The following is a 19445-nucleotide window of genomic DNA, read 5'->3' on the forward strand; positions in this document are numbered from 1 at the left end:
TTAAGCTAGATAAGTTGGATGCTGCTAAAAAGTTTTTTTTGTGTTTATGCTGCTATGGAAGTAAAACAATTTGCATGAATTGATCACTCACGTAAAATGTTTGCTTTGAAAAATTATGAAATGTTTTAAATTGTTTTTCCTATTATTGTACTGATATATGTATTAACACATTTGTAAGTTAAGCGTTTCATGTTGTTGGGAATCCCCGGGGAATTGAATAGCGAGTGGTGAAAAGAATCCACTTGTTTTGAGGTCACTGACTCCAGGAAAGTTGGTGCAGGTTAGGCAGAACTGGAAGCACTAACTAGGGTTTTTTCTGAATGTATGTTTGAATAAATGATAGCTGCGAGATCACTGGCAAAACTTCTATCGTGATATAACCTAGTAAGGGTCACAGCGGAAGGAGTAGCAGATTCGTCGGGGCTTGAGTGATAGCAGAAGGGTTCGCTGGTAAAAACTTGGGCTTAGAATATATCCCGATAAGAAGTGGATGAGTCAAAAGAAGTAGCAGGTTCCCTAATGCTTGAGTGAAGGGTAGGCAGAAGAGATCTATCCGTAGTGTGTGAAAAGTAGACAGAAGGAGTTTACTTGCAGTAAAACAAATCTTTCCTGTCTAGACACTTGAGTACAGTGGCGAATGTGTATTAAATAACCAAGCACAAGCACTTTAGAGAGGAATTAAGTTTCCGTTACCTTGTGAAGGAGGGAGTCAGTCGCGAAGCAGCTCTGACGTCACTCCGTGCCACGCTGGGATTGGTAGACGCAGCGGGTGTGTAGCGGAGCTGGAATTGTAAAGGAGGGGTGAGTGCCGAAGCGTCAGACCCTGTCTCGCGAAAGGCCGTGCACACATTGGTCGAGATTATTTGAATGCGTGCACTTTATTGGTCGCACGAAAAATAAAAGACGCAATTGGATTGGAAGTGATTTGTAAACAAAGTCGCTCGCAGAAATCGTATGTGGCACTCGTATAGACCGCATACTAGACCTGATCCTCGATACTTAGGGTTTGAGAACGATCAGTGGAAAGGGCATAAAACCGACATTATGTACGGAAATAAGAGAAAAATATCCCTTGTAAATAAGGTGAAGAGTTATTTCAAAAAGGACAAACCGATTAAAACCAGAGAAGGTGTTGTCATTCCGCCACCTAATACTCCCGCATCTTTCATGATGTTTGATAAAGGGTACCACTCGTGTGTATGGTTAGAAAATTGGGCGGAATACACCAAGGATGACGGAATTTTGGCTTTTCTGTTAGAGGGTACATTCAATGGCAGAATTTTATTTAATTTGAGAACCCGAATGAATGATTTACATCCCAGACCTCGACTAACGCAGTACGAAGCACTAGAGGAATGGGAAATCGAAGCTTTTGAAAGGGATAAGCCCCGGATGGATAAAGGGTTAACTAAATTTTATCCGAAACTGAAGCAAGAGACCCGTGACAAAAAGATGAAACAGTGGAGACAGAATATGATTATGGAAGGACTGTTTCCAATGATGCCAGTGGGTGGTCGTCCTACAGGAGAGAAGAAAACAGAAAAATGTAAACACTGGGTGCCCATTGGAGAGTCGGATGATGAGTTGTTAGATGACATGTTTATGAGAAGTCCTCCTCCTTATAATGAAGGACACCGACCTTCTAGTGAAGGGGATAATTCTCGAAGACCTCCGCCCCAAGATGAGGCCAGATCCGCAAGTGTAGGAGGGAGTTGTCAAATACCTCCCTATACCGAGAGTTTAGGACCCATAGATGCAAGAGATATTTATCCTAGAATACCCGCTGGTGGAGAAACGAGATATACACGCGAAAGAGACTTTTTGCCCAGATCTCCCTACGAAGGTGAGGCAAGACCATCCAGTTCAGGAATGCCGTTCCTAAATATGAGGAAGAACTTTGCACCCAAGACCTAGTTATGGTGAAGGACCCAGAGAGACACATCCCACTGCCCCGAGTTGTGCTCCAACTTTAACCCCACAAGTATTACATGACAATTCAGTCGAAAGGATATTGGAGGACAGAGAACGAGAGGCACTAGCTAAGCAGAGAGCTGAAATCATTCAGAAGATTTCCCAGTTAAATGCAAGTCCTGAGTCCTTAACAATCCCGGTTACTATTGGACCAGTGGTTCCATTGTATGGGGACCGACAGGGAAGTCCAAGAACTCCAGTTATTACCCCAGTTGTAGCCCAACCGAGATCAGAGCCCTTAATTGTAGATGACTTAACAAGTGAGTGTGAGACTGAAGTCTCGCTAATGGATCTGCCCATTAGGGAAACAGGAAAAAGGATGCAGAAAAGACATAATCCTTTCAATACGAGGGAGATTCAAATGGAATCAGCTTCGGGTACTAAGAGCGTCACGGTAGTAACTCCTGAAGAAATTGAGAGATGGAGTCGAGAATTAGAAAAACAAACTCTTCAGTCGAAACCTCTAGATCTCTACAAACTGAGAGTAGAAATAGAAGAACTAATGGCAGGAAATGTAGGATTAGACCGATTAAATACCTACTCGGAAGAAGAGCTGTTGTTTATCTGCAAGAGCCTTACTCGAAATACCAGAGTACTCCATGAAAAACTAACTGACACTGCAGCTAGTATGGGAATAGATATCTCGAAATCAAAACCTTTGCAAAAACCGTACAGAGCAGATTTCTCAGACAAGGATCTGGAAAACCTGAACATGTCAGGAAAGAAGGCACAGGTCAAAGAGTTATTGACAGTATTACAGAAATGGGGAGATGTGGACAGATGGAAAGCCAGGTGGGCCAAAAAGAAAGAGGAGGCTAGATCCAAACAAGTGACTCCTCAGTTCGTTCTAAAAGAAGCTGATAAACCAGAACAGTTATGTCCTATGCGTGAAGTACCAAGTGGAAAATACGTTCCTGTTCCATGGTCCAGACAGGATATTGTGTCCTATACAAATGATTTCCCAAAATTACGAGAGAAGCCTGTGGACTGGTACAGGCAGGTGGAAAGGTTTGTAAAGGTACAGAAGTGCCTGTGGAAAGATTTGGATGGGTTCTTTGATATTGTAGTTCCTGTAGATCTATGGACCGAGTGTAAGATTGCCATAGCTTGGCCTAGTGAGGAATACACGAGGGATCCTAACACAGGAGCACCCTCTGATGAAGTAATGAAAAAATATGATCAGGTGATTTTACACCTAAAGCAAAAGGTGCCTGCGAAGGAAACTGATTGGACAAAGATAGATAGAACCACGCAGGAAAGAGATGAGACTGTGCACCCTTTTATGAAAGACTGTTACAGGTGTTTAAAACGTACAGCGGTATAGATAACATCGAGATGAAGGACATGACCCACTTCATTTACAGGTTTGTAAACGGTTTAAGACCAGAAATTTGCCAGTGGATCAAAGATAATAAAATCTGTTGGCAGTCCAAGAAAATAGATGAAGTCTTGGGATACGCAAAGTATTGCGAAGACGAGATGGCAGATAAACGAAAGGCTTTGAAGGAGAAGGTGATGTGGGCACAAGTAAAATTAGCCGAGCAGCAGGAAAAGCAATTAAGTAAAATGAATAAGAATACCCCAAATCAAGGAGCTGGGGGTGGAGGGAAGGCCAAGGTAAAAATGAGCAGAGAAGAAGCTAAAAAGAAATTTCCCTGCCACCAGTGTGGAGAAATCGGGCACTGGAGAGACGAGTGTCCATATTTACAGCATGATAATACCCAAACCCCTGATTTAACTCCACAGACGCAGAATGAAAAACCAAGAAAGACTCAGCATCAGGTAAAGGCAAGTCAATTGCCCCGAGCGCCAAAGCCAAATTATAAGGGAAAATCACCACAGGTTGATGACATAGAGATCTGGGGAGGCGATGAAAATAGAAATGCAGCAACTTCGCAGTTTTTGTTGAATGATACCTTTTTCTGTGACGATCAATACTGACGGGGCCTGAGAGGGGAGGATAAGGAGTGTGTTCTTGGCACCTCCTTGCCGGTAGACCAGTCAAGGCCATACATTGAAGGAAAGGTTGATGGAAATGATGTCACCTTTCTATTGGACACTGGTGCTACCCGTTCTACTGTGAGAACAGCGGACGTTCCAAACCTACCCCTCTCGGGAGAAGCAATCCAAGTAGTGGGTGTGTCTAATCAATTGATTAGTACCCCAGTTACAGAGCCCATGGAGATCACAATAGGGAATTTTAAAGAAATGCATAGATTTGTAGTGTGTGATACCAGTCCAGTAAACTTACTGGGACGTGATTTGTTGTGCAAAAAGAACTGCACCATCTTTTGCACACCAAAAGGCGTCGAAATACAGACCCCAGACGAGGATGGTATATATAAATTAATGTTAATCAGACCTGACTCAGAAATTAAACGAATGACTGTACAAGACTTGTCCGAAGAACTTCAAAAGAAAGTGAAATCAGAATTATGGGACTTTACTGGAAAGGATGTAGGATTGATGGCAAATGTAGACCCCATACAAATAGCTATGAAAGAAAATGCAGTTTACCCCAATACCAAGCCATATAAAATGAGTGCCGAAGTGAGAGCAGGAGTTGCGATTGAAATACAAAAATTGCTAGAAGCAGACATCATACAAGAAGTAATGAGTAGTCCGTGTAACTCACCCATAATTGGAATCAAGAAACCTAGTGGCAAGTACAGAGTAGTGCAGGACCTGAGAAAGGTAAACAAAATTGTGGTTCCTTGTTGTCCTATTGTCCCGAACCCAGCAGTGATCCTGTATCAGATTCCCTGGGATGCTGAGTGGTTCACTGTGATAGACCTATGTCATGCATTCTTTTCAATCCCATTGCATCCAGATAGCAAATTTCTTTTCTCATTTGCTTTCGACAGTCACGTGTATGTTTGGAATAGGGTCCCCCAAGGGTACACCGAAAGTCCCTCTATCTTTAATCAGATCCTGAAAAAGTGCCTCGAATCCTTAGTCTTACCTGGAAAGTCTGTGTTGGTGCAATATATAGATGACCTTTTGGTGGCATCTAAAAATCATAGAGATTGTGTGATTGACACCATTGCCTTGCTGAATCACCTAGGTGAAAAGGGACATAAAGTGGCCCCTGAAAAATTGCAATTCTGTTCAAAGTCAGTAAAATATCTGGGGCACCAGATAGAAAAAGGCATTAGAAAAGTCACTTCAGAGAGAGTCAGAATAATTCAAAAGATGCAGTTACCCTGTACTCAGAAAGAGATCAGAATGTTCCTTGGGGTTGTAGGTTACTGCAGGCAATGGATTGTGGGATTCGCAGTTCTGGCAAAGCCTTTGATAAAAATGACAAAGAAAGGAGCAAAGGACCCAGTTGAATGGGATGATGAAAGCTTAACAGCATTCACTAAATTACGAGACTGCCTGTGTACAGCCCCTGCTTTAGGGATGCCTGACTATTCTAAGGAGTTTGCACTGTTCTGTGACACACGTGACAACTGTGCATTGTCAGTTTTAACTCAGGAGCATGGTTTGACTAGACGTCCAGTGGCATATTTCTCTCCCACTTTGGATCCAGTAGCTGCTGGATTACCCAGATGTCTGAAAGCAGTAGCTGCAACCTGCACGAGTTTAGAACAGAGTGAATCCATTGTAATGGGACATCCTGTAACTGTGTATGTTCCACATGCAGTTGTGATTTTGTTGACCCGAACGAAAACTCAGTATCTCACCCCTAGTCGGCTGACTAAATACGAGAGGATTCTCGTGGGTGCTGCAAATGAAGTCATTACTAGGTGTAATATCCTGAATCCAGCCACCTTACTCCCTGACTCAATGGTTGTGGAAGACCAGGGAGAGAACGAGCATGATTGCATTGACCTGACAGAATTCAGTACTAAACCACGCCCAGACATTAAAGAAACTCCTTTGCCTGTTAAAGATGAAGAACTGTATGTAGATGGCTCATGTATACGACACGAACTAGTGGGCCTAAGTGCTGCCTGTGCTGTAGTAACGTTAAACAGCATTAAAGAAGCATCCTGTTTATATGGAATAAAGTCTGCACAAGTAGCCGAATTAATTGGGTTGATAAGAGCTTGCAAAATTTGGAAAAACAAAAGAATAACAGTATATACTGACAGTCAGTACTGTTATGGGGTTGTGCATGACTTTGGCCAGTTGTGGTTACAAAGGGAAATTTTTACTTCAACAGGTACTCCCATTAGAAATGGGAAAGTTGTACAAGATTTACTAGAGGCCATCCAGTTACCAAAAGAATTGGCAGTGGTCAAATGTGCTGCTCATAAAAAGGGCCTTGACCCTGTATCATTGGGAAATAATTTTGCTGATGAAGTGGGCAGACATTGTGCAATAAATCGCATGTCTGTAAACGTTAAACTGGAAGGACCTGGAAACAGCTGCCAACTTATGATGTTTGAAGAGGTGCCTACATGGGATGAGGTGAGAGATTGGCAGCATGCTGTGCCATCAGAAGAGAAAGAGAAGTGGAGGAAACTTGGTTGTCGACCAAGAAGTGAGGATGGTGTCATTGTGGGCCCAAATGGTATGCCTGTGTTGCCTAGGCATCTGCTTGCTTCTATGGCCAGACTGATACATGGAGAATCACACACTGGTAGGGATGCCATGGTTCTGGTTTTCCAACAAACATGGTACAATCCGAAGTTTAGGAAAGTAGCAGGATCACTCTGCCAGAGGTGCTTGACCTGTCAGCAGTTCAACGCTGGCAAAAGGACAGTAGTTGAATTGGGGAAAATTGGAAAATCAGGGGGTCCCTTTGTGAGGATACAAATTGACTTCATCACCATGCCTCATTGTGAGGGGAAAAGATATGCCCTTGTCATTGTCTGCCTGTTTTCAAAATGGGTGGAAGCCTACCCTACCAAACAGAGTGACGCCATAACAGTAGCCAAAATGTTACTACGAGAATTGATACCTAGGTTCGGGGTTCCAGTCACTATTGAATCAGATAGAGGAAAACATTTTCAGAATGAAGTAATCGATCAGCTCTGTAAAGCATTCGGAATCACACAAAAACTGCACTGTGCATATCGTCCAGAGGCTTCTGGAGTAGTAGAGCAAATAAACGGCACTATAAAATCGAGATTAGCAAAAATGTGTGATTCTACTGGCATGAACTGGATAAATGCCTTGCCTCTTGTTCTGATGGGACTCAGAAGTATTCCAGACCGAAAAACAGGCCTGAGTCCTCATGAAATCCTGATGGGAAGAGTGATGAGACAAGCATGGGTACCAGGATACAAACTGTTAAACATTTCTGATGATTTGGTACTTGAGTACTGCAAGTAACTGGGTGACCAAGTGTGTCCTATCTCTCGCCAGATTGGAGAAGACGCCTTCGCCAATCCAACGACTCCAGTCCACAAATTGGTCCCTGACGATTGGGTCAGAATAAAGAAACATACTCGTTCGAGTTGCCTTGCACCAAGGTGGGGAGAAAAACGCCAAATAATACTGGTGACCACGACAGAGGTGAAGTGTGCAGGCGTTCCCAAGTGGATCCATGCCAGCCATACACAGAAGGTGATTCCAGACGAGAAAAAGGGCGCTGAAGGTTGTCCAGCTGAGGGGTCTGCAGACGTTGGTCCTGAAGTAGCTGATGACGAACAACCGAGCACCAGTCAAGATAATTGGATAGCCTTAATCGACCTGACCGAGGACCCAATCAGAACAAGAGAGCGAACCCAAGAAGATAGAGAGTGGAATAGAGAGGAAAAGATAGGCACAGGCGAAGACCCTCAGATCATTGAGATTCATGTCAAATCTGAGGAAGAAGAGGAAGGTCAGACAGGGACAGAACAGGTGATTGATACACCTCCACAAACTCCTGAAACTGAAAAGGGACAGACTAGAGCTAGTACAAAAGTTTGAGCAGAAGAAAATCAAGAGATCGAAGTGCTTGAACAGGATCAGATAGAAATAGAAGAACGTGTTCAGGACTCAGAAATAGTGACATTCGAAAGCCAAAACAAAAATTCCCCTGAACCAGGCCAGCTTAGTAACCAGGCAGAAGAAATAGATACAAGACCTGGAACTAGTCAGACAGGAAGGGAAGAAAGAGAGACAGAAGTGCCACAAACAAATGAAAATAAAAGAGTATTAGAAGAAAGCCAAATCACAGTGCCAGCTAAAAGACTCAAGAAAAAGAAACATATTGAACCAGGATATATTAAGAAACTGAGACTGAGAATAAAAACAGTAGAAGAAAAACTTGCAGAAAGAAGGAAAAGTCTCCGTATTACCAATCAAGCTGGAGAAAGCTCCAAAAGACGGAGTGACCAAATAAAAAGACTGAACGAAAAATATCAAGATCCTGAATGGACATATCTAGTGTCAGAAGAATTCGAAGATCTTGATATTACTGACGAAAGTGACGAAGAACAGACAGCTGATTATTCTGCCGAGGAAGACGAACCAACCTGAAGTTGTGCAGTGTAAGCTACCTGTACAGAGTTACACAGAGGGGTTGAGAAATCTTCTTCTGAACGAAAATGTCTGATTCAAACGTGAATGGAAGGCCTAGACGCAGTTGTTGCAAAACATGCTGCAGAGTATGTATATGTAGCATAGCTATAGTGATAATAATTTGAATAGGACTAACAGTTTTCATTCCTTATATGGTGAGCAAAAATACCCTATATAAAAATTGACCCTACTCAGACTGTGACCACTGACACTGAAGAACTGACAACACGAAGTATAGAAAGACGTGAAAAGACACTCAGACAAACCAAACGAGACTTAGAAGCATCAGATGAGGAAGGACTACACTATCATGGAGTTAAAAACCAGACACAGTTAAATGTTTTCGCTAATCTTTTAGTGCACTATGTAGAAACTATGGAAATAGAAGACTGCTATGTCTGCATGAAGCTACCTACTTCTGTAGCTGAAGGCGTGACTTACCATCACCTACCTTTGACCTATGGAATTTCCTATAGCATTTTAGCTAGTTTATTTTACAAAAGAGGACCGTTACAGTACTATTATTCTAACTCAGACGTGATATTTTCTGAACTTCCCATACGTGGAAACTTGAATCCTGTACATACTAAAAGTGACGTTACACGTTATATGGGAGAGTACTTCCTGACTATAGGTACTATAGATTTGAATGAAGCACACAGAGATAACTTGACCTGTTCATTACATGAACAAGAAAAAATGTTTTTAAACATGGCAGAGAAAAGAAGGGAGAGTTTCCAAAGAAAGGCAAATGATAAGAGACAGAAAACTCCTAAATGGGCTGAAACCATGAAAAGCACCTCAAATGGTGGGAGTGGTCCTGCTTTGTTGCTGGATTTCGAAAGGAAAGGGAAACTCTGTCTTCATCGCGAGAAGACTAGTTATTATAATAACATTTTCATTGGTTCCAGTCAATGTGAACACAATTACAAGGTAATTGGAGGTTGGGGTTTCAAAAATGGGTCAGAACCTGTGTTTCCCGGAATCTATTATATATGTGGAAACAAGGCCTATTTCAAATTGCCGGATCACTGGTATGGAAGCTGCTACTTTGGCATTGTTTTCCCGAAAATATACCATGTGAAGGAAATTGCTGGAAGCAATGAAAACACTAATGGCTTAATGCGTAGTAAAAGAGAAAGCGTAGGTGAAATAATGGGTAGTATTTTTAGTGCACTGATACCTGGAGTGGGAGTGGTTCTGAACACACACAGAATTTGCAAATTATCCACTATAGTGGATGTGTTGTCTACTGACACAGCTCATGGATTCCTGCTGGTCAATACCGAAATGGTTGCGATCAGATCAATGGTTTTGCAGAACAGACTTGCGCTGGACACCTTATTAGCAAAAGAGGGCGGAGTCTGCCGGATGCTGAAGGCGCAACATTGTTGCACTTACATACCGGACAAAAGTGTACAGATCAAAAGATATGTGAAAAACATTACTAATTTGGAAAAGGAACTCAAACCACTGGAGGTTGACAGTGCCTGGAAGAGACTTGTCGATGGTCTCTCTAATGTAGGTCATTGTTTTGCTAATTTAGGTAGAAGTTTATTGTTCAAGGTACTGATGCCAATTGGAGTGATAGGTTTCATAATATTTCTCATATTTGTCTGCTGCAAATGTCGCAAACACACAAAGAAATACACTGTGAATAAGAGAGGTGTGAAACGGAGTGTGGATGAACTAGAATTGGAAGACTTGAATAATCAGATTTACAAAAGGGTGAAAAATTCTCACCCTAATAAAGATGTGAAAGAGAAATTGAATAGGATGTTGGAAGAAATTGAACTGCACAAAGTGTGAGAAAAGTTGGCATCTGGTTCCATTAAGTTGTGATGATAGTAAATATCATCAAAGAGGGGATTGATGAAGCAAGATTTCGCACATTACGCGACTTGCTGAAATCAAGAACCTCGATTCATTTATAACCCTGTAATCCAATTGTACGTCTTACTAATTTCCTTTATTTTTACTATATACATGTATCTTAGTGATGCTTGCTTATGTGTTTTACTAACTTCGTAACCCTTGTCCTTAAAATGGCCGTCGCTTGGGAATTTACTACTGCGCATGCGTTAGTCACACTCACGTGACGTGACGTAGTCGCAGTTGTGGTGGGAAAATGTGCGCATGCGTATTAGCCACTAATATGGCTGTCTGGAATACTCACATGGTGAAGCTTGCGCAGATGCTCTCGTGTTATTGTGTGTTGCACTAATCTATAATCGCATAGTATATTTTTACAGTGAGAAACCTAAAGTACCAAATCATGATATGTAGAAAATTCATTTATTTCTATGTTTTAATTTGTTTTCGCTTACTTTTCATGTACCGCGATAACTGGGGGGGTCTGAATGAGACGTGAACCATCTTGAAGGTCCCTAGTGCGCATGTCCAGTTTGCTGCTGATGGCATTGACCAAGTGCCAACTGAAGGTCCTTGCCAAGACGTGCCTGGGAAGATGCACCTTCACCCAGCTAGAAAACTGAAAATGTTCTGCATTTGTTACATTTGTATAAATCCTATTGTATTCTGTAAAATATGTCATGGGAACCCCAAATCTGCTAGGCGGTACCATAAGATGCAAAACTAAGTTTGAAGAAGTCTGTTCTGATTGGTGTGCTGACCTATCCTACTTGGGGACCAATCGAAATTTGGGATTCTGACACTTTGCAACATTGGGGGGTGGTACACTGACCCGAAAACAGTATATCTAGCCTAGGTTCAGCTAGGGAAATTGTCCGACTTGTCTGAATAGCTGACCTGTCACTGACCCAACGCACTCAATAGGTGACTGAATACAGAGCGCTGCGGAGCACTCTGTCCGAATTTGACCTTAGACTTTAAAGGTTTTACTAAACCTTAAGTGCTGGCGGAGCACTTTTCTGGGGAGTTCGCTAACCCAATCGGGGTTCTGACTGATAGCTGCAGAGAGGGTGGAGCGCAGGCGTTGCTTCCAAACTGCGGGTGCTGGTCGTGTCCTGGTGGTCCTGTCCTGATCCTAATCTGGTTTTCCTGTCCTGTCCTGGGGTGTCCAATCTGCACCTGCTGTCCCATAGATGCCTGTCCTTCCTTGGGGTATTTCCTGTCCTTGACTGATCCGTGGCCAGGGTTGGTCTGCACACCTTTCTAGGTAAATATAGTGCGAAAACTCTTCCCTGCATCTTCTATTTTTCTGTCTTTGCTTTAATAAAGACATTCCTTTGCATATGTTAATTTTCCATGCTTTCCGCAACCTACTATAAAGTCATTCAGTATATTTTCCTTAGCATGTCCCTATGATTCCCTACCTTTTAGAAACACATTCTCTCCATTCTGTTTATGAAACATAACTGTGGTATATAAAATTTCTCCTAAATCTGATTTCGCGTTAAGATACTAGAACTATAGCGTGTTCCAATTTTTCCCCCTCCCATAGATGTATAGGATTAACTTTCTTGTAGACTCATAAATGGTTGCCTTTACACTGTTCCTCTATGGCTATGTTTTTTTCGTTATCTTGATTATTGATTGCCTTCTAACTGTAAACTTGCTAATTTCCGAACCTGATTTCTAGATAAACTTTTAAAACTTCCCAGTTGTCTGTGATCATTTAATGTAGGAATAGAAATAAGTTGGGTTTTGTATTTTGCCTGCCTTTCTTTTACAGCTAGCTCCCTGATCCATTGTGGATCTTAGGTACCTGCAACGGTGGATTGGTAAGTCAGGTACAATAGAAATAAGTAGGTAGGAACCAGGGTTACTGGTAGAAGAATCGGTAGGTCATCTGATTAATGTATAGGTTGAACTGAAATTTATGGGCCCGAAGACTATATGGTGAAATTATTGGTTAGGTGACCTACGATCTCTATCACTTGTATGGGTCTGTGAATGAGTATGTGAGTGGTTGTGTGGGTGTGTGAATGGGTGTATGAGAGGTTGTATAGGGGTGTGAGTAGGTGTGTCCATGCTTCTATAGATGATGTCATCAGATGTTGTCAATGACCATGTCATGAGTGATGTAATATGTGAGATCATAAGCAGTGCACTGCCGGAGCATAAGGTATAGTTTGCTCAGGTATCTTTAACAGATGAATTTCACTGGTTTTGTACAAGTGAAATGTGAGCCTAACTATAACGTCTCTGTAACATTTGTTTTTTTCATTTAATTTCCAAGGTTTTATAAATTCAATTTCCTAACTATATCGTCCCATTAACCTTTGTTTTTTTCTAGAGCTAGGCATAAAATTACGCTCCACTCGCGGAGTTTGCAGAATTTGATTACTCTGTGATCTGCGGAGAACGCAGAGGTACTGATAAACTCTGCAAACCACAAAACAGAGAAGAATTTCTTTTACATTGGCTCGCTTGTCACATCATTTTGCTGAAGCAGGGAGCACAACAAGACTTTACTGCCACTCGCCAACAGACAGGCAACCAACCCTCAGCAGCCATGAGGAGCTCATCCCCTAACCAGTAGTGTGCTAGGAGGCTCCTTTGAAGAGTGCTTGAGAAAGGGGGCAGGGGCTCCTACAAGTTCTCAGTAGTCCGGCTGTGGGGGACTTACTTGGCACAACAACAGGGGTTCTTGCCCAATGATCCTCGGACGCCAAGGGTAGTTTGTCTCCCAACCAGTAGTATGCCAGGAGGCCCCTGTGCAGAGTGGTTGAGAAAGTGGGTGACAATGGCATCTCAGCAATCCAACTGCGGGGTACTTGCTTGTCCCCGCAACAATAGGGGGTTCTTGGCCCCAACGACCCTCAACAGCCAAGGGGAGTTCATCTGACAACCAGTAGTATGCTAGGAGGCCCCTGCGCAGAGTGGTTGAGAAAGTGGGCGGGCCACCGATGACATCTCAGCAATCTGGTTGTGAGGGACTAACTTATCGCAATGATAGGGTTTCTTGGCCTCCATCGGCCCTCAGCAGCCAAGGGGAGTTCATCCAGTTGTACAAAAGAAGGTCCTGTTGCTGAGAAAGGGGATGGAGCCTCTGATGACATCTCAGCAATCTGTGCCCTGGAGCCCCGGCCATTATCAAATGGGGGAGATGAACAGAGCGGCCCACCTCCCCAGGCCGATGTCCACCTCGGGGACCCTACTTCCAGGGCTCAACCTTTTATTTTTTTTTTATTTAATGGAGGAGGGGGGCCATATGGGCCTATCCCCAGGCTGATTTCGGCCCCTGGGACCCCATCCCCTGAGGCCACCATTACCAAATGGGGCAGGGGGCAAGCAGCCCACCTCCTGGGGCTGATTTAGGCCCGGGGACCCCATTGCCAGGGCACAGTCATTACCAAATCAGGTGGCCATATGGACCCCCTCCTTGGGCCGATTTCAGCCTCGGGACCACATCCTATGGGGCTTGGCCATTCCCAAATGGGAAAGGGGACCCCATCTCTCAGGGCCCAGCCATGGTTCTATTGGTTCTTGCTATGTCATCCATTCTGCACTGGGACCACTCCGGTCCCCATGGTCCCTGCTGGCTCCTTCCCTCCTGCGGGAGCCAACATTGCTTTCACACACAGGTCGCTGCTAAACATGCAGCTCCCTGTATGTAAAAGCAATATGTCTGTTTCTTTGTTCACTTGACAGCAGGCAGAGAAAACAAATGAATGTTCCGCTTCCAGCAAGCTAGAGCATTTTCATTGCCCTGGATTGGTGAAAGCAGAGTGCTTGCTGTGAATTGGCAGGAGCACTTTAAGCTCCTGCTAAGCCACAGCAAACAGTTGTTCCGGCAGGGACACACTCCGGGACATAGCAGGAGCCGGCCCTGGAAGGTGGCGGCTCCAGGGCCATCCATGGGTCCACGAGGGGGCTTCTCCCAGCCCTCCATTCTAGTGCAAAGCCCCAGGTAGGTGGAAATCCCTGGGCCGTTTGGAGGGTTGTGAGCCTGCCCTTAAGTTCAATGAATTGCCCCAGTGAGGTGGCGTCCCTGGGGCTGCAGGGGTGCCACATGAGGCCCCCTTATTAATTTTATGTTTAGCCCCAGGGAGGTGGCATTCCCCTAGGCGCAGGCGGCCCCAGTGGTCCAGCCTGCATACATATTTTATAACTGCCCCGAGGAGGAGGTGGTCCTCAGGGAAGCAGGGTGGGTGCGCAAGCCACCTGCATTCTTTTATTAAACATTTGCCCTGGAGGGCGGGGGTGCCGCATGGGCATACATAAAATTCAATGCCCTTGTGAGGTGGCGATCCCCGGGCATTCATAAGCTCTTGGAGTGAGGCCCTGTGCATCCTCTCCTATTTTTATATTTTGCCTCCGAGACATGGCCCAGCCAAGGGTTATTTGAAAGCTAGCGAGAGAGCATGTGCAGTTTTATTGAAGAAAAAAATCCTGCCAATTTGCATTTTCATGGCTAGATTTCTTTTGTAAATACTATTTTGTCCTGCTGGGGCCCCAAGGGGGCTCCAAGACCAAGGCTTGGGGGTCAGGGTAATCCTCACCCACCTCCTTTTCAGCTTGGATGTTAACACTTGAGATATTTTATTATGACTATTCCGTCACACTGGGCACAAAGCAGCACTTTAATCATGTACGAGGATGTTATTGACTGCAGTTTTAAATCTTTTATGTTAGTTTATTATGATGTTTTTATATCTGGAAGCTGGGCAAGATTATCTTACCCTTGCTTGTTATCTATTGACAATGTATACTTTGATGGTTTGGATCAAACCGAACAAAGTTTATGTTAAACAAATGAATGAACTAACTGTATTTTATTACAATTCTTAAAAACTTCTGAACAGATTTACACCCAATAACAAAAAGCACAATCTGTGTACCAAAAGCTAGCTTTCTGTCAAATTTGGTGTATTTCCGTCCAGCGGTTCCGGCTGCAGGCGCGTCTAAAGGTCCTATTGGAATTAACATGGGAAAAAATATTTTTTTTTCCCACCCCTTTTTCTCGGGTCCAGCTTGACGGATCACCCTGAAACTTTCTATACACACAACAAGATTCACAGGGACACTTTCTGGGGAAATTTCACAAAATGACATCAAAGATATAGGCAAGTCAAAAACGCTTTTCTTATGGAACAATGATTCTATCTAAAACTACCTACTGATTACCACCAGTAGGTTATATAAATATATACACAGATATAAAGATCATAATTACAACCTACGCAAAGGTAAAAATAATCTTACCATTAGGTACTTTTTTGTTTGGGAGTCAACCCTTCAATGGTATTGCAATTTTGAAATTGGTCTAGAATGTCAAACGAATCTACATCAGGAATAGTATCACATGGGCCTGCGATTTAGTCTGCAAAAAATAAAAATAAAAACCTTAATTAAGCAAAACCAACTTACTAATAAAAAGGCTGTAAAAGTCACCAATGGTATTTCATACTAGACCTTTTCTAATACTATAATTGGAGTGGCACTGAGTCTGGACAACTCTGACCGGAGGTGTAGAGGTCCCTTGAAACTCTCCCTTTTTTTCAAATTGCTTCATTTAAAGTGGCACATTTGCCTAGATGAAATACCTGAGCGCAAACTATTCGAATTATTTGTTTCCAATATACATCAACAAGGCGGTTTAAACTGCCTTTAAAATACTTTTAACAAAGTTACATGTCTGACTGTCTACCAGCCCCTCTGGTCTTCACATAACCCTGAGCCATGTCTGGCACTATGAACGTATTTGGAAACTTAGTAATATCCTTAGTAAAAAGCAGCATCAAAAGCTTAGGTGTAAAACGCCTGTAAAATTCAGCATCAAAACAGGTTTGTCTGCAAAAGTCCAGTTTGGTTGCACCATGCTAAAACAGTGTAAAATTCTAAAACCCTAAGAAGTTTTATTTTAATACGTTTGTAGCCACCCCTCACAATGACTTTTCTCCTCTCACAAACACATATTCATGAAGCACAACCCAGGAAGACACTTTAAAAATCCCAAAGGCAGAATATCTTTAGAGCAATATTATTTTAAAACTTTGCATTTGAAAGCAGAAGGTGTGACATGAGCTGTCAGGCCTCGGCTGGTTTTCAAGTGAAATCATGATGCATTTGGTTGGCTACAGTTGTAAAAGTAGGTTGTTTGCATCCTTAATTAAGTATAAACAAGGGCTACCCAGCGTGAACACATTAAATAAAACAAGTTGCTCATTGCAACATCCAAACAAAACATACAGTGGTGACTCTGTTTTTTACTGCACGAAACTAAAAGCCCAGAGAACATGTAATATACATTGGAATTCATATATTATTTATAAACAGCATTAATATTTATGATCAAATTCACAAACAAAACCATAGATTTTTTTGCATGTTTCATGTACTGAAATGCTACATTATGCAACATGATGCTTAATTGAAACACAATAGGCATCTAGCAACTCATAAGACAGTTTGTCATACAAAACACAAAATACATTAATACATACAGTTCACTAATAAAACAATCATCAAGTAACCTTGTATATAAGTGTACAGTTCATGACCAAGTGACATCTGTAATTAAATAAAACACATGTAAACAATGCACAATACTATACATATTCATGGCAAGTCAATGGTTGTTTATTCAACCAATATAGACAATAAAAGCACATTAATTAAACATGTCACCTAAAATCAAAACAAATACATAATACCCATAAAAAACAGTATACATTCATTTCCATTTTTACGTGAATAGGCAAAATCTTAAAAATATTTGTGCAAGTGAAGAAAAAAAATTAAAAAGAAATACAAAGTCACTAAAGACAATATAACGTTCCGGCAGAGAGACCTCATAAAGAGTAGTCTTCCAGAAATGGAGACTCACGTATAAGGATGTAAAGATGCCTCATTGCATTACCAAGAACAAATTCATTTCTTAACAATACAAATGCCACAGTTAAATATGTATAGCTAGTGACCCATGCACACAAAACCAATATGTGGCTCTCTATTCCTTGATAGCTTTCTCCTAAGTCTAAGGGCTCCTGAAAGAAAACTTTCAACAAGTACAATAATGCAGGCCTTACTTGTACAAATTAATTGTTTCTTACCAACAGAGTGATATAGTTGTGCCTCAGGGTACAGTAAAAATCACAAAGAAGTAAAAAGTGCATGATATGCAATGCCCCTCGAGAGTGATACAATCTTCTAGTACATATTGATTCAGGGTGTGGACAGGGGTTGACCAAATTCACAGGATGCACATTATAGGTGCCACTGAGATAAGGTTAGATTTGTAACCCGCTCCAAGCTCCTCATGAATCGTCAAAGAGGGCATGCTATTGGAAACAGCGAGAAGTCTGCTAAAACATTTGTTGTTAACCACCTGCAGTTCTCTTACATCTTTGTACCCCCACACATCACACCCATATGTACCATGGGAATACATTTTTCTTTAAAAACCTTTAGCGGGGCAGGCACGGGTTTAGCAACTGATCTCTTGGCAAAATCCATTGTGGCACCCACTGCCGTCGCCAAGATATTCTTTTTAAGGGTTCTTTGAGTAACCCATGATTCTATGTCATCAAACAACACCGCCAAATTTGGGAAAGTAGAGACTTTGGTAAGTTCTGCCCCCTTAGAGAAAAACCTGCTCCAATAGCCTAACGGCTGCCAATCGTCATGCTATGAAATTTATTAAAATTGGAAGAAAGGTCTAAAGAGTCCATACATTCAATAAAAGCATATAAAGGGGTTTGAAGACAAATAGCAGTCCATGCTAGCAATATTGTATTGTCAGGGTTTTCGTCTCGTGATCCAGTTGCCACGTTTTGTGCCGGACCGGCCCGCCAGAGTGTGAGAGGGAGAGAGAGCGGGTGGCGTGGACGCCATGTTGCTGCGTTGCTGTGCCTTTGGTTTGGTGCTATTGACTCCCCCCCTACCCTTGCCTCCTAACTGGGGGTCACTGGCGACCCTTGCTGTCTTGCCGTCTTGTCAGTGTTCGCCGGTAAGCTGGGGAACTGACCCCAGAGTGCGCTCAGGGCCGACAGTAACCGAGTGGAGCTGGAGTGGAGCGGAGCTGAGCTGAGAGGTGCAGTGAGCGCGATTGAGTGCGTTGGAGTGCAGCTGCCGCTGAGAGCAGTGGCGGGGGTGAGCCGCAGGACATCCAGGCTACAGGCTACAGCCCCTCGGGGGCCTGTACGACCACGCAATCACTGTCTTTCCTCCCTTCGCGCCGACCCCTTACGACCTCTGCCACCACCACTTAGCCGTGTCAGAACAGCCCCGGAGCCCTTAAGTCTTTAAGTTATCAAGTCTTTGGCTGTGGTTTCGTCTGGCTCCCTGTGTTTCCCGGTGAGACTTCCAAACCTTCGAAATTCCCACAAGGGCCTTACGAAGTGGGTAGGAGAGTGAGATCAAGAAGTAGATACTTTTAGAGCCCTTGGGTGTCTCTTGGAGCATACACAGCTATGAGGTCGGGCAGGAAAAGGGGTCAGCCCATGACTAAGTCTAAGGTCAAGCAAAACGGAAACATCAAACCAGCTTGTGTGAGTTTGGATACGTCTTCAGATGAAGCAAGGACTTGCAGTGATCCAGCTCTTGAGGCTGGAGTCCACTATCCTTATTTTCGTCAACCAAAATCACTTCAAAATTTCAACTCCTAAAGGACCCACCTTCATCTATTTTTCATTTGGTTATAAAATGTTGGGCCTTCAGGATCCTCTACTTCCCCTATCTCCTCAGGGACTGTTAGCATCACTATCTTCGGGTCAGGCCCCGACATCACCAATATGCCTTTACCCATGGCTTGTTTGCCCGCATATGAACGGATTCCAACAAAAGGCACACTAGCAGCCCAGTCGCCCTGCAAAAAGAAGGCGATAGGGAGCAGTCCCCCTCCGGTTCATAGCCTCCCCTCAAGTCCACTACTGTCTCAATTACCCCATACAATCTGAAGGAAAGACTACCTTCGCTCAGCTTTACGACAAACAGTGGCAAGTATCCTAACCGAGAGCAAGAGGTTCTTAGCGGACCCAATTCAAATGATCTCTCAAAGACCACCTACATCTCCCCTCACCACCTGGATGCCTTCAAGACTAGCCAATTGCCTACAGAAGTAAATGTAGACGAAAAGAGCTTCTCTG

Source organism: Lissotriton helveticus, chromosome 3_1 (genome assembly GCF_964261635.1).
Source record: "Lissotriton helveticus chromosome 3_1, aLisHel1.1, whole genome shotgun sequence".
Lineage (NCBI taxonomy): Eukaryota > Metazoa > Chordata > Amphibia > Caudata > Salamandridae > Lissotriton > Lissotriton helveticus.